General features: G+C 48.1%; 1 protein-coding gene and 1 long non-coding RNA gene across 2 annotated transcripts in view; both read right to left on the bottom strand.

Annotated features, from left to right (window-relative positions):
• LOC122380039 overlaps positions 1-14997 on the bottom strand; it is a 44707-nt gene that overhangs the window by 24680 nt on the left and 5030 nt on the right. The gene's annotated exons all lie outside the window — the stretch shown is intronic.
• On the bottom strand, positions 11535-13526 carry LOC122380094. The gene is made up of 2 exons (XR_006256285.1): positions 12125-13526; positions 11535-11739 (listed from the first exon to the last, which is right to left on the bottom strand). It is a non-coding gene; the product is annotated as an uncharacterized LOC122380094 (long non-coding RNA).

The raw sequence follows: 14997 nt of genomic DNA, 5'->3' as shown, positions 1-14997 counted from the left end.
TGCTCATTTCTGATTGATGCGAAGAAGGAGGATGGGAACAATTTTGAAACAAGCAGCTTAAACAACTTCCTTTCTGTGCTGAAGACATACTTACCTGAGCGAAAATCAAGGATGGAACTTGCTGGCTGATCCAGAGTTCCAAGGGGCTAGGGATGTCAAGGCAGCGAAATAAAACTGCTGAAATCGGAGGGAAAGGGAAATCGCCCCAACCGAGCAAGGCTCTGACGTTTGATGACGAAGAGGCTCTTTGAGAGAGCGGGGAGTTCGGGACGCAGGACCAGGGGGGTCCGTCCCATTACCGGGCCATAGGAGGAAAATTGCTACCAAATGCTGCCAATGTGACGTCACTGGGATGGTCGAAAGCTGATTGGTCGCTGAGATTCAGGCGATGCTGTCAATTCTGGCGCACCGGCGCAGTGTTTTCCAGCCGTTGCGTGTATTGTTATACGGAGTTTGAATATTGTTTATTTGATAATAATATCACTTTAAAGTGTTTGAAGATCGGAAAAGCATACACATAAGTAGCATTCACACACTTGTCGTCTCAGAGATCATGAAGAATGACCAGCTTCAGCAGTTCAGCTCAGGTAGGTATTCAATTAATTCAACTGTATAAGCATGAGTATCATAGGCAGATCAGCCACGTTTCAGTTGAACCCGGTTTAACCTTTTTTGTCATTTTTGGCTTTCAAAGGGAGCATGATAATCTCATATTGAGTTGTAAAATGTCTTAGCGTTGTTGAAAAGATAATGAGAAGGAGATGGAATAGTTGTAAATTGTTTCGGAAGTGGCTAGCTTCTATAAATATAAATGCTTTGTGAAAATAACTACTTATTTGTCAAATTAAATAGTATCAAATAACAAATCAATCTATGCTAACCACCCAGACTGGAAAAAATTCACACACTGTCAGATGCGTCAGGGACTTTCATGTCTCAAAATTCAGCGCGTGATTTCTCACCAAAATTTTGGCACATCTTTTGTGCAAAGTTGAAGCTTACTGTTCCTTCTTTTCAATGTAAGTTGTTGCCAGATTTTATCATCTGTATCTAAACTTTCAATTTTGGGTGCAAAGAATTTAAAAGGATTTCTGACATGCTTATTGCTGAAAATCCCATTCTTGTTTATGTAAAAGTTATGTAATTGACATTTGCTAACTTAACAAGCTCATCATTGTCTATATAGGTATTGGTTTCTATTTATACCACCTGTGCTACTACTAATTTCTATTTGTTGAGACTATTTAGTATTTACCTAATGCATTTGCTTCATATGATTTTATACGCAGACGCACCTGTGCTGTGTGCATGGAGCAGTAATGCCAGCCTCAAATTCAAAATATTAAGGACAAATTGTGTTATTTGCTTGTTTCACCTGAATTCTGAGTCAGACCTGCAATCAATACATAAATATAAAATAGGTACATGTTTTGAGGCTTCATGTCAGCACATGGAAAAGGCAATCGAAGAAAAGGCACCTTTGGGCATTGATTACTTTTGCTTGCCATCGCCTAGTGAATTTTTTCATGTTGTATTGTGTTAATAAACTTGGTAATGTGTTTTGCAGGTCCGGGGCTGGTCCTGCTTGCAGGAGAGCGAGGAGTGGCTACCTGCACATAACAGCACAATGACTGGCACCGAGCTGAAGGCATAAAATCACATCATATTGACTTCAGCATCTGTCTCCCAGCTTTGGAGACGTCGCCCGAGTCACTGAGTGGCGAGCGCCAGTTTCCGAAATCCGAAAGGAAGTTGAGGAAGGCGACCCGAGAGCACCCGCTGGGCTGCCGACCAAGCTGCCGACACTCCTGCGCTGCCAGCAGGGCGTGCTGCGCAGCAAAGCCTCGCTGCGTAGTCTGTACGACATCCGACACCGGCACCCAGACGTGCAGTTTCTGATGACATCCCACCTCAACCAGGGCTGCCCCGAGAATCTGCTGACTGACTGCTGCTGAGGCCGACCTGCCGAGCCTGTCGCCGCCCCGACGGACCTGCCGGACCTGTCGCCGCCCTGGTGAGCCTGAGCCGCCCTCGGACTTGCCGCCGCGTCTACGCTGCCGCCCTGGTGAAACTGCCGTCGCCCTGCCGAACCTGTCGCCGCCCTGGTGAGCCTGCGGTCGCCCTGGGACCTGCTGCCACCCCAGCGGGCCTGCCGCCGCGTCTACGCTGCCGCCCTGGTGAAACAGGTCCGTCGTCGCCCTGCCGGACCTGTCGCCGCCCTGGTAAACCTGCTGTCGACCTGTCGCACCTGCCACCGCCCTGGTGAATCTGTTGCCGACCTGCCTGACCTGTCGCTGCCGTGGTGAACCTGTTACCGACATGCCGGACATTTCTCGCCGCCTTGACGAGCTTTGGGAGCCTGTGCTGAGGTGCCACCGCTCTGTTTCACGTGTAATGTTGCCTGGTTCCTGGCTGTCGCGTGGTCAGTCGGCACATTGTGTTTGGAGAGGCGACATCTTGTACAACTTTCCGACAGTTCGGAGCATTTTATTGAATCTACTCAAGTCGCAAGATTAGGCTTGTGCCTTATCTGTCCTCTACCAATCTGTCCAATATGGTTTTTAACTTATAACTACGATTTATGGTATGGCATAAACCGGTATATGTATTGTGCACGCATTTGGTTCGTTCCAGTCAGAAGTTTGGAATGTGTATTGTGTATGCTTGTGTTATGGTACAATTTCGGTTTGTGCAGTTCACACAACCTCTTAATTACGGGGCGAAATAGACGCAAAACCAGGGCTGCGGAGTCGGAGTCAGGGTCGACATTTCTGACCGGACTTGGAGTCGATTTTGGAAACCGAGTCGGAGTCGGGGTCACCGAAAATCCATCGGCTCCGCAGACCTGGCAGGGCTGCGGAGTCGGAGTTGGAGTCGGTCGGAGTTGATTACTCAGCCCGGAGTCGGAGTCGGAGTTGTTTTTTTGGAAATCGCGGTTGGAGTCAGAGTCACCAGAAATCCCATTAACTCCGAAGCCTCGCGCAAAACTATGGCGATTTTCATCTACGAGAGAGCCGCCGATGTGCTGGCCGGATCGCAGGCGGGGCGCACGTTGGCTCGGTCCGATCCCAATAATGTCGCCAAATCTTTGGTTCGAGTAACAGCTGGTCCTGATTTGCTTCACTGAGGAAACATCACACCGTTCTGCCTTGCATCGGAAATCAAATCTGCACTAAAATCCGTTGAAAACGTATTTAAACGTCCGTCCTCCATAATGGCTACGGACGGCGGCCGGCGAGTTACCATCCCAGTGACGTCATTCGGGCCCGGTAGGGAGACTGTAAAAAAAGCCTGATGACCATACCTGGTTATATGGCCTTGCGCAGGACCCTGCTTCTCTCCAAAGGACCCTATGGTACCTGACAACATTACACTTCGGACATCGTGGTCGTCAAGGCCCTAAATACAAGGTTACATGGACTAATTTCTACTAAACCTACCAGAATATAGTTTCGCGGTTGAATATTTAAATAATTATTCAGTCAAAGTTTCTTTATTATTGTCTCGTAATCATAATCATCTCGTAATCACTTTCAATTTGCTTGCCTTTTACTAGCAAAATAACTTTCTAGTATTGGGCCAACATAGTGATGAGGCAGTAGGAACCATATCTGGCAAAATCCCAATACCTACATACAGCAGAAAAGCAGCCACCAGGTGTCGCTACAGTCGCCGAACAGATGTCGCGCGCGTCGCCAATCGCCACACTACCGATTTCCATAAGGACGCATATGTGCGGACATGTAACGGAAAGTCGCCCGTAAGGATTACGCTTACATGCTTTGCTTATAAGGTCGATGGTTGGAAATTGGGAGGGGCTCGGCTATTTTCGATCACGGATTTGGCTTTATCACATGATGAGGAACATGATGATAAGCGTTTTCTGTGTCATACCAGCACAAAAATATTTTTAATCATTTTTCAAAAATAGCCGTTCTGCCGTATCTTTCAGTGCAAGGTGCCGTCGGTCATCCCCGACGCTAAATCACGCCGGGGATTGCCAGATTTTCCTACTAGACTTCGACGCCCCCTGGTGGTCGTGATGAGTGAAGACAAATAAAGTGGGGCGATAAGGAAGTAAAGAAGGATGAAAAAGATGGTGAATGCCAAGAATTTCACGAAAGGTCGACGAAGATCAGAACAGGCGATGGGCATGGTGGGTCAAGGGCCAAGGCCCTTTCCTCCCAAAGCCTTCGAAAACAAGACTGACCAGAAGCGCTGCCCAGTGCCCGCTGACTCTATAAAGAGTTTTCGGCGCGGCGACCAGACGACATGAAAAAGCCGGATAGCCCGTTCTACCTGGCTGTAAATCACAAAAGGAAGGAAGATGGGAAGTGGCTTGGGAAGTGGTACATGAGCGCGCCGCTGGGCAAAAACACGATTGGCCAGTACATGAAGAGCTTGCAGTGCAGCTGGCATTGGTGGGCGCAAAACAATCCACTCCGTCTGCAAAACTTGTGTAAAGCAGGGTATATAGAACAACGGGTACACCAACGACGCGGAAAGCGCCCATTTTACCTGGATGACTTACATGGAAGGTGATCTGTTTTTTGAATATGGAATAAATAGAGTATTTCATTCTAATGAGTAAAGCCAAATTCATAAAGCAGTTATTTTTAAATTATATGGACCAGAAATAACATACTAACCATAGTTTAAAGGGACTATCCCACCTTTAACATGGGATTTGAGTTGAGATAGCCAAGTTTGCGGCGAGGTTCGGAAACCACTATCTATCTAGGTTGCAACCCCCGCGGCCTCTTGGTGTTGAAGAAGTTCGTTCCCTTCATTTGAAAATGGGTCTTGTGCAAGGCCCTATCTTCAACATGGAGCGACCGTTAGTGTGACGTCACCTCGTTTAGTCATTCTGATTTAAGGGACCCTCCCACCTTCAAAAAAGTTAATGAATTGCCATGAAAGTGATGTCGCTCGGTTCAGAAAGAGCAAAAGCGAATATCTACCAAATTTCATCGAAAAATATTCACCGGTTTTCAAGATATTAGACTTTTACTTTTGTTTACTTTTTGGGATCTCCGCTGTTCCTAGCGACTTTATTTGAAAGTGCGGCATTTGTTGCGCGCAAAGCAGCATATACCACCGCGTGCTACAAAACGTTTTAGTCAAACATTTAACGGACGTTCGAAAGTCTGATGACGTCATCAGATTCCCGTAATGGTTAAGAGATAGGGACCACGCTGGTCCCACCCTGCAAGTAAAGGGAAGAAATTTCTTGAACACCATAAAGCTGCGGGGGTTGCGACCAGGATAAATGGTGGTTTCTGAGCCTGGCCGCAAACTTGGCTATCTCAACTCAAAACTAATGTTTAGGTGGGAGGGTCCCTTTAAATGGGTTTGTTCGTTGAAAAATCACTTAAAACTTGGTCTGAACTTTGTTGTGGTGCCTACAGAGTAAAAAGAATCAGCTTTATGACAGTAATGTGGCCTGGGGAAGGAGGTAATTTTGGGCTGTGACGTCACATATTTGAAAGTTTGTGTTTGGAATATGGGAAGCCTAAGATGTTAAATGAAAAACTAATGCCAGAACCGTGTTCCTGGTCATCCAATCTATAAAGTCGGGCACAATTTAACTGGTTTTAACAACATTTTAGAAGGTGGGATAGTCCCTTTAAAACTGAGAATAAAGTTAGTTGAAAAGCCTATAGTTGATACTAAGATGGAAGGAATCTATGGAAGGCGGAAATGGCGCAGCTGTTTCATTCTTAAAATGTGTTCGCAAGCAGGATTTACGTGATACTAGCGACATCTGTTAATGTAATCGGGGACGCTCATTGCTGATCGAGTCCGTGAGCAGTATCGCTAACTTACGCTAGTACAGGGTTGAGGCAATGTGCGCATGCGCGGGAACTAGTGCCCTCATGGAGGGACTTTTGGTACCTCGGGCAGCGCCCAATGCTTTTTGGACCTGTTATGGCCTCCGCATTGAAAAACGCTAGATAAAAAGGTTGTAGAGGAAGCTTTAGGCTGCCTTTCTCCACAATAATATTGACAATTTATCTTTTAGCTTACGTGTGGGGCTCGCTTGAAAAAGGTCGATTTAACATGCAAACCCTATGGGGTAGTAGTTTTTTAGCGCTCATTTGGCCTAATGCTACCAACTGTTACTGGCTACCCCGGGTGTAAAGCGGGCACTTGACTGGTTGTCCGAGAGAGTACTTAGCACAGCTTACCGGCCACAAGTCAGTGACGAGCTTAGAAAAACTATGCTGAAGCAGATGTACAAATACAAAAAGCAATTGCGATGTCTGTGGCAACCGGTGCTAGATATCAAGAGACCATGGTGGGAACGAAACAGGCACCGGCCTCTTCAGCATCTTCCACGTTTATCTTCAACATCAGTGGATGTCAGAACGTGAATATCACTGGCCAGTAGGAGCAACGTGGAATCATCTGCCAATAGCAAGTTATGTGAGCTGTAAGTTATGTAAGGTGTGTGTAAGGTAATATCCGTGTACTAAATATCGATGTAATATCGATGTTAACATTGATCTCGTCTGCTGCCGTCTGCCAAAAAGTAGCGTCGTAGATGTCAGTCAGTGGAATATGCATTACGAATAGTACATATTTAGTACGATCAGTTGTTTTTTTTTATAATGGCACTGAACGAGATCGGCGTTCGTTAATTTTCTAGACCGAAGCTATTGGCCGACTTTGGAACGAGGCCATCCCAAAATGTTGACCAAAACGCAACGCGTTTCGAATAAATCGTCTTCAGTTGGTCTGTATTAGAGATGTCAATCGGATAACAACTATTTGGTATACCGATACCAAACCGAAACCAACTTGGTATTTGGTATTTCAAGGCGAGTGCATTTGGTATTTTTTTTGGTATTATGAATCCTCACTAATGTAAAAGATGCTGAGAATTTGGTAAAAAGTTGGTATTTTCCTCATATTCCCAAGTCGGGGTTTCGGCATTTTTCAATGGATATTGTTGGTATTTGGTTTGGTATCGGTATCACGATTTTCCGTAATTGACATCACTAGTCTGTATGGTATGTTAAAGATAAAGACTCCGTGTGACTAGACTATGTTAAAGATAAAGATAAAGACTCCGTATGATATGCATATGATAAAGACTCCGCTCGCAATTCGCTCGCTCCGTAATTACTCAGATTTGGTGGGAATGTCATACCTATCGGTTTATTATAGCTGAATTCACCTAAAAAATGTTCCAAAAGAATCCATCAGCCTTTGGTTTTTTAACAGAAATAATGCACTGCATGATATATTCTTTAATATAATAATACAAATTGCAACAGTAACCCCCCGCGGGGGGGGGGCAGAATCTGCCCCCTCCCGTTTTTCGACAATAACTTCTACACGCGTTACGCCAGCGACGTCAAACTATCAGTACCTTATCATATATCAATTTAAAACGTTCCCTGAAAACTTGAGCGAAATCCGTCCGAAAACTTTGGAGAAAATGACGTTTAAGTGACGTCATGTCACGCCATTTTCGCCTCAAAAACGGCAAAACTTCGAACGCCGCTAACATCTTCATTTTAAAGGGACCATCCCACCTTAACATTAGTTTTGAGTTGAGATAGCCAAGTTTGCGGCCAGGCTCAGAAACCACCATTTATCCTGGTCGCAACCCCCGCAGCTTTATGGTGTTCAAGAAATTTCTTCCCTTTACTTGCAGGGTGGGACCAGCGTGGTCCCTATCTCTTAACCATTACGGGAATCTGATGACGCCATCAGGCTTTCGAACGTCCGTTAAATGTTTGACTAAAACGTTTTGTAGCACGCGGTGGTATATGCTGCTTTGCGCGCAACAAATGCCGCACTTTCAAATACATGTAAAGTTGTAAAGTCGCTAGGAACAGCGGAGATCCGAAAAAGTAAACAAAAGTAAAAGTCTAATATCTTGAAAACCGGTGAATATTTTTCGATGAAATTTAGTAGATATTCGTTTTTGCTCTTTCTGAACCGAGCGACATCACTTTCATGCCAATTCATTAACTTTTGAAGGTGGGAGGGTCCCTTTAAAGGAATCAATACGTAACAAAAAAGGTTATACGTGATTCTACTTTGTCTATCAAATAGCTATCTCGGTTTTTGAAGATTTCGGATTTCGGTTCAAATGTTTTCAAACAACTGGCTTTTTTGGGAAATAATAATAAAATCCAAAATTTTGAGTGTATTGAAAAAACTGAAAACATGTCAGAGAAGTGGTCTATGTGCACCTACATACCAATTTTTAGAAGATTTGGTTAAAAAATGTGGGAGTTATTCAAAATTTTATGACGTCACGACACACAAACTTTTTGAAAAAAAAATATTTTTTTGGAAGTTCCAGACATCGCACGGAAACAAAAATAGCATCATTCGATTCGCCGTGAAAAACTGTATCAGATAAACACCTTTTTAAGTCTTAACCCGCGACCTGGTGGGGGGGGGGCTATTTTTTGCCCCCCCCCCCCTCCAGACTTTTCGATATATCTCCAGAACCACTGCGCCGATCGTCACCAAACTTTCAGTACCCTCCCGGACATCAATTTTACACATTGTGACCAAAAATTTTTCCAAAGGCTATGATAGGTTGGCCGGAAATGACGTCAGAGTGACGTCATGTTCTGCCGTTTTCGACCCAAAAAAGGGTTTCGCGGGAAGAGCTGTCAGGCCTATAGCTTTGCAAATACAGAAAAATGATACAGCTATAAAAGCTGTAGAATGGACAGGGCTACAAAACTGCTATCTCGGATTTTTGAAATTTTTGGATTTTGACCCCCAAAAATAAAAAATAGATTTTTTAATATAATAGCCAAAAAATCCAAAACGTTTTTTGAATTTCGAAAAAACCGAAATATATGTGATAGTCCTTACCGCCTTCTATCTACATACCAAATTTGAGATCGATACCTCTTTTTTTGGCCAAGTTATAGCGAAAAAACTGTTCAAAATTGATGACGTCAAATTTTCAAACTCAATTTTCAGCAATTCTAGACCTCGTAGCGCAAAACAAAGACCACCATTAGACTCCCCGTGACGAGCTGCATCGAATCAATACCCATTTTATGCAAAAATATCAACTTTGAAATTTGACCTTTTTTGACCTGACCTTGACCTGACCTCCACCAGAAAGTGACCTAAACCGTACCTGATGGTCTTATGACCAACACCATTGAGTTGGAAATGAAAAACTGGCCATAAAACATGCATCGCATGACCTTAGTAAAGTTGGGTTCATGTGGTGACCCTTGGTGACCTTTGGTGACCTGACCTGTGACCTGACCTGGTATGACCAGTGACCTCTAACAGCAACATATCTACTAGGCAACTGACGCCCTATCGCTGATTCCCGACAAAATGCGTTTTCCTCGGTGTTATAGCGCATTCCCTAGAAGACCCGTGAACGGTGAAACATTTCATCTTTGACCTGACCTGTGACGTCATCGGTGACCCCGAGGTCAATAAAATTTGGTTTCCCTCGACAAATTTGACAGGGCTATCGAACGCCGTTTGAATTTTCGGATCCGTCCAGTAGTTTCGGAGATACGAGGGGGGCAAAAAATAGCCCCCCCCCACCAGGGCCTCGTTTCATAAAGCGTGTCCGTAAATGACGCCGGTTTTTGGTTTTGAATTGCAAGTGCATGTGAAGCGATGACGATAGTTTGAATCGTTCAATATATTTATCTTGTAAGCAAGAACAGAAGGGAGAGGAGGAAATAACTTTATCGCTTCACATGCACTTACAATACAAAACCAAAAACCGGCGTAAGTTACGGACTCGCTTTATGAAACGAGGCCCAGGTCGCGTTATAAACAGACCCCACCAGGGCGCGGGTTAACAACCAACTTCAAAATTTGACCTCACTTGACCGTACATAAAATTCATCCAGATGTGGTCCATATCACTTATTGAGTGCGCCTATAGAATTCTAGGATTAAAATGACCCATAAAACATGCGTCGCACATGCCCTTTTCTATATTTCGTTCGTGGTGACCTGACCTGACCTTGACGTTGATCTTTGCATGACATTGAATGCAACGAATATTGTCTTGGTAGCCTAAGAATGCGTTTTGGGCAATCAGTCTCAGTCCATTCTTCGGCAACTACGGTGCAAGGCCGATACTGTAGAAATTTGCAGCCCGGCTGGGGGTCCTGGATTTCGACGCCCTGCTGGGGGGGGGGGGTGTTTGAGCACCCCCCTTCTAACTCGGCTCCTGCCCAGCCAGCCTTCCCAAATGGGGCCCATATGGGCCCCAAGTGGGCAGCAAACTGGGGCCCATCTGGGCTGCCCACTTGGGGCCCAGATGTGTTTGTCATGGGCGTCCAACTGGGTCCCATATGGGCAGCCCAGATGGCCCCATATGGGGCCCAGCCGGGGCACATATGGGTCCCACATGGGCTTTCCCAGCCGGGACCCACATGGGTATAATTGAAGAATCCCACATGGGGCCCATGTGGGTTCGAACTGGGACCCATATGGGGCCCAGCCGGGGCACATATGGGTCCCACATGGGCTTTCCCAGCCGGGACCCACATGGGTATAATTGAAAAATCCCACATGGGGCCCATGTGGGTTCGAAATGGGACCCATATGGGTCCCAGCCGGGGCACATATGGGTCCCACATGGGCTTTCCCAGCCGGGACCCACATGGGTATAAGCGAAAAATCCCACATGGGGCTCATGTGGGTTCGAAATGGGACCCATATGGGGCCCAGCCGGGGCACATATGGGTCCCACATGGGCTTTCCCAGCCGGGACCCACATGGATATAAGCGAAAAATCCCACATGGGGCCCATGTGGGTTCGAAATGGGACCCAAATGGGGCCCAGCCGGGGCACATATGGGTCCCACATGGGCTTTCCCAGCCGGGACCCACATGGGTATAAGCGAAAAATCCCACATGGGGCCCATGTGGGTTCGACATGGGACCCATATGGGGCCCAGCCGGGTCCCATATGGGCTTTCCCAGCCGGGACCCAAATGGGTATAAGCGAAAAGTCCCACCTGGAGCCCATGTGGGTTCGAAATGGGACCCAGCTGGGACCCATACCCAGCTAACATTATTACCTTGGCCCCACATGGGGCCCAGGTGGGCCACTTGGTGGGACCCATGTGGGCAGCCCATGTGGGGCCCACATAAATTTGTCCCTGGGTAAATGGTGGAGCCCACCTGGGCTGGCCCACGTGGGCTCAAGGTGGGTACCATATGGGGCCCACCTGGGCTGGCCCACATGGGCTCAAGATGGGTACCATATGTGGCCCACCTGGGCTGGCCCACATGGGCTCAAGGTGGGTACCATGTGGGGTCCACGTGGGCCAGCAGATGTGGGCCCTAGGTGGGCCCCATGCTGGCTCACACCTCCCTAGCATCGTTTGTATTAATCAATAAATATTCACCAAAGCCCATCTTAGTTCCCACCAGAACCTACAATTAATTTCAATATGATTATAATATAATCGATGTCTGCTATTTCAATCACTCCCCCTGATCATTGCTGAACGTTCGCCACCGCAACAAAACAAACTGTCAGTGATCAATATTTATATTATAGATAAACACAAAAATGCTGTTTAAACTCTCTCCTCTCTTCTGTTCATCTCTAGACTTCTTCTCTCATCTGCTCCTCCGCTTAAACTCCAGCTGGTCTCCTCTCCTGGCGGCCTCCGTCGCGGTTCCTGGCACCCGTAAACCACTTTCATGGCGCCACCTCCAGCTGGCTGTTGTTGGTGTCCTGGGTAAGCCCGTTCCGCCGCACGGCTCCTGTAAAATAAGCACCAGCAATGTAAAATGTGCAGACACATAAGCGGATTGTGTATTGCCCGTGCTGTGTTCTACCATGATTCTGTATTACCTGCATTAAAAGTAACATCATCTGATTTGACTTGAATAATTGAGAAATGAACTTAAATTATTTTTTTTTTTTGCAGGAAATAATTGATGCAGAATAAACATACAAGGTCCGATTATGATGGACACAAAGGACATTAGTGCTTTATAAGTCGGCTGCTTGGAATTCGCTAATCGGACAGTAATTGACGACACCTGAAATAACATATGAATGGGAGTGCTGCTGTTATTCTGACATCCGCTATCAGGTGTCCAAGGGAGTTGGGCAATTAAATAAAGAGATAAAGCCATTACTTACTGAACACGACATCAAAAAGCCGGGTACCGCCGAAAGCCCTTTTCCCGTGCCGTCCATTTACGCTTAGTCGCGTAGCGAGTGCGCTCGTCATGACGCCTGCTATCGTCCTTCGGACCGGTGTAAGCGGGGGCGCTTACACCGAGGTCGGCGACAAACAGCCACCCGGAGTATCTGTCCACTGCCACGAGGTACTTCCTGCCGGCGTGATCGGCAAAGTCGATGTGTAGTTCGAACGGCCTTTCCGCTGGCGGTCTCCTCATCATGGTCTCTTGCTGCTGAGCGGGTAGATCTCTCTGGCAGCTGGTACAGCAGCGGGTGACATTTTCCACATCCCGGTAGATCCCGGGCCAGTAGACGATCTGTCTTGCGCGGGCCTTCGTCTTCGCCTTCCCCAGGTGGCTGGCGTGGAGGGCTTCTAGAACAGTCCTTCGTAATCGCTGTGGTATGACGAGCCTGCAGCCGATCCGGCCTGACCGACTGGACATCTCCACCGACCGCAGTGACGCCTTCTACCTCTGGAAGGAGAGATGGGACGACTACGTCCTGATGTCACAGCTGCGACTCGACCAACTAGCGATACAGCTGGCGTCGCTGCGGGCGCGCCTCTCCGAAGAGACTCGAACGCGGTCGTGGTTGCGGCGCGGCCGCCACGGCTACGCATTCCTGCTTCCTTTCACTTTCGTTCATCGCACTTTGTACTCACTATGGGCGGGTTCGAGCTAATACCGACCGCGCCATGTGTCGGTTCCGCCCGAATTAAGGCTTTATTGGACACGCACACCACTCAGAGTCTCAGCGCCAACTGGCCCGCCCAGACGCCGCAGCCCCGCCAGCCGGTCGGCCGGTCACCGCCCCGGGCGGTGCAGAGGCGGCCCCAGGCCCCGTCCGGTGGGCCGAGCTCCGCCGGCGGGTCGCCCGCGCAGGGGCGGGCTCAGGCGACACAATCATACGACACAATCACAACATTGACTGTCCAATATCAGCCGTAGCTGGTCTCACAAACATCAACTATGCGACTTCCTCACGACGTCGAAGTGTATTTTGGAGGCATGAGACTAAACAGCGAGTTCTTTTTTCTTGTAATATCATACACATTGGACAGTGAAAAAATAAATAATGGGCTGCCCACATCCAGCCCACCTACACCCCACTACATGGGCTGCCCACGCAGTGCCCATGTTAAGCCCACCATACAGGAACACCGCGTGAATGCCTGTGTTCACCAAAATTCCTGGATATGCCCTCGTACATGTGCAAGCAATCTCATTATCAAGCATTATGCCTGCCAAAAAATATGTGGGCAGCCCATGTGGGGCCCACATGCAGCCCACATATTTGCCCATCTCTAGCCCATGGCCCACCTAGCCCACCATGCCCATCAACTGCCCATGTGGGGCCCACATGGGCATGCTGGCTGGGGTTTGCCCATTTGGGCCCCACGTGGGCCCCGGATGGGTGTGCCCAGTTTGTTGGTGCCCAGTCTGCCCACATGCTGCCCGCATCCAGCCCAGATAGGTGTCGGGTCAGTTAACAAAGTTTTGTAGTAAGGTTTGCCCATTTGGGCCCCATGTGGGCCCCGGATGGGTGTGCCCAGCTTGTTGGTGCCCAGTCTGCCCACATGCTGCCCGCATCCAGCCCAGATAGGTGTCGGGTCAGTTAACAAAGTGTAGTAAAGTTTGCCCATTTGGGCCCCATGTGGGCCCCGGATGGGTGTGCCCAGCTTGTTGGTGCCCAGTTTGCCCACATGCTGCCCGCATCCAGCCCAGATAGGTGCCGGGTCAGTTAACAAAATTTTGTAATAAAGGAAATGTTTATATATGGTGTAGGTGTCGGGTCAGTTAACAATTAGTTTTGTAGTAACTTTTGCCCATGTGGGCCCCGGATGGGTGTGCCCAGCTTGTTGGTGCCCAGTCTGCCCACATGCTGCCCGCATCCAGCCCAGATAGGTGTCGGGTCAGTTAACAAAGTTTTGTAGTAAATTTTGCCCATGTGGGCGGCTGGGCCCCATGTGGGCCCCGGCTGGGTGTGCCCAGCGTGTTGGTGTCCAGTTTGCCCACATGCTGCCCGCATCCAGCCCAGATACCTAGGTGTCGGGTCAGTTAACAAAGTTTTGTAGTAAATTTTGTCCATGTGGGCGGCCGGGCCCCATGTGGGCCCCGGCTGGGTGTGCCCAGCTTGTTGATGTCCAGTTTGCCCACATGCTGCCCGCATCCAGCCCAGATAGGTGTCGGGTCAGATACCAACATTTTGTAGTAAAGGAAATGTTCATATCCCAGCAAACATGCCCACATGGTTCCCATATGGGGCCCACATGGCCCCCCACCTCTTCCATATGGGCCCCACATGGGAATAGCAGTGGGTGACACATGGGACCCATATGGGCAAGCCCACGTAGGCCCCATATGAGACCCACGCGGCCCCCACATGGGACCCATATGGGCCAGCCTACATTGACCCCATATGGCATCATGTATGAACTTGATGTACTTGGAATCCAAAATTCACATGAACAACAGTCACCTTTTTTGCTTTTATGCTCTTGGAGTAACTTAAATGGGGCCTACATGGGTGATCCATATGGGACCCACATGGGATGCCCATCTCCAGCCCACATGCGTTTGGCCCACCTGGCCCATTTTTCCCATATGGGGCCCATATGGGTAGCCCATCTGTAGCCCATGTCCCACGTGGGCCCATCTGGCCCATGTTCACCCCATATGGGACCCACATGGGATGCCCATCTCCAGGCCACATGCGTTTTGCCCACCTGGCCCATTTTTATCCCATATGGGGCCCATATGGGTAGCCCATCTGTAGCCCATGTCCCACGTGAGCCCATCTGGCCCATGTTTACCCCATATGGGACCCACATG

Source organism: Amphibalanus amphitrite, unplaced genomic scaffold (assembly GCF_019059575.1).
Source record: "Amphibalanus amphitrite isolate SeventyFive unplaced genomic scaffold, NRLGWU_Aamphi_draft 000000F_arrow, whole genome shotgun sequence".
Classification (NCBI taxonomy): domain Eukaryota; kingdom Metazoa; phylum Arthropoda; class Thecostraca; order Balanomorpha; family Balanidae; genus Amphibalanus; species Amphibalanus amphitrite.
This window is presented reverse-complemented; position numbering and strand designations above follow the sequence as displayed.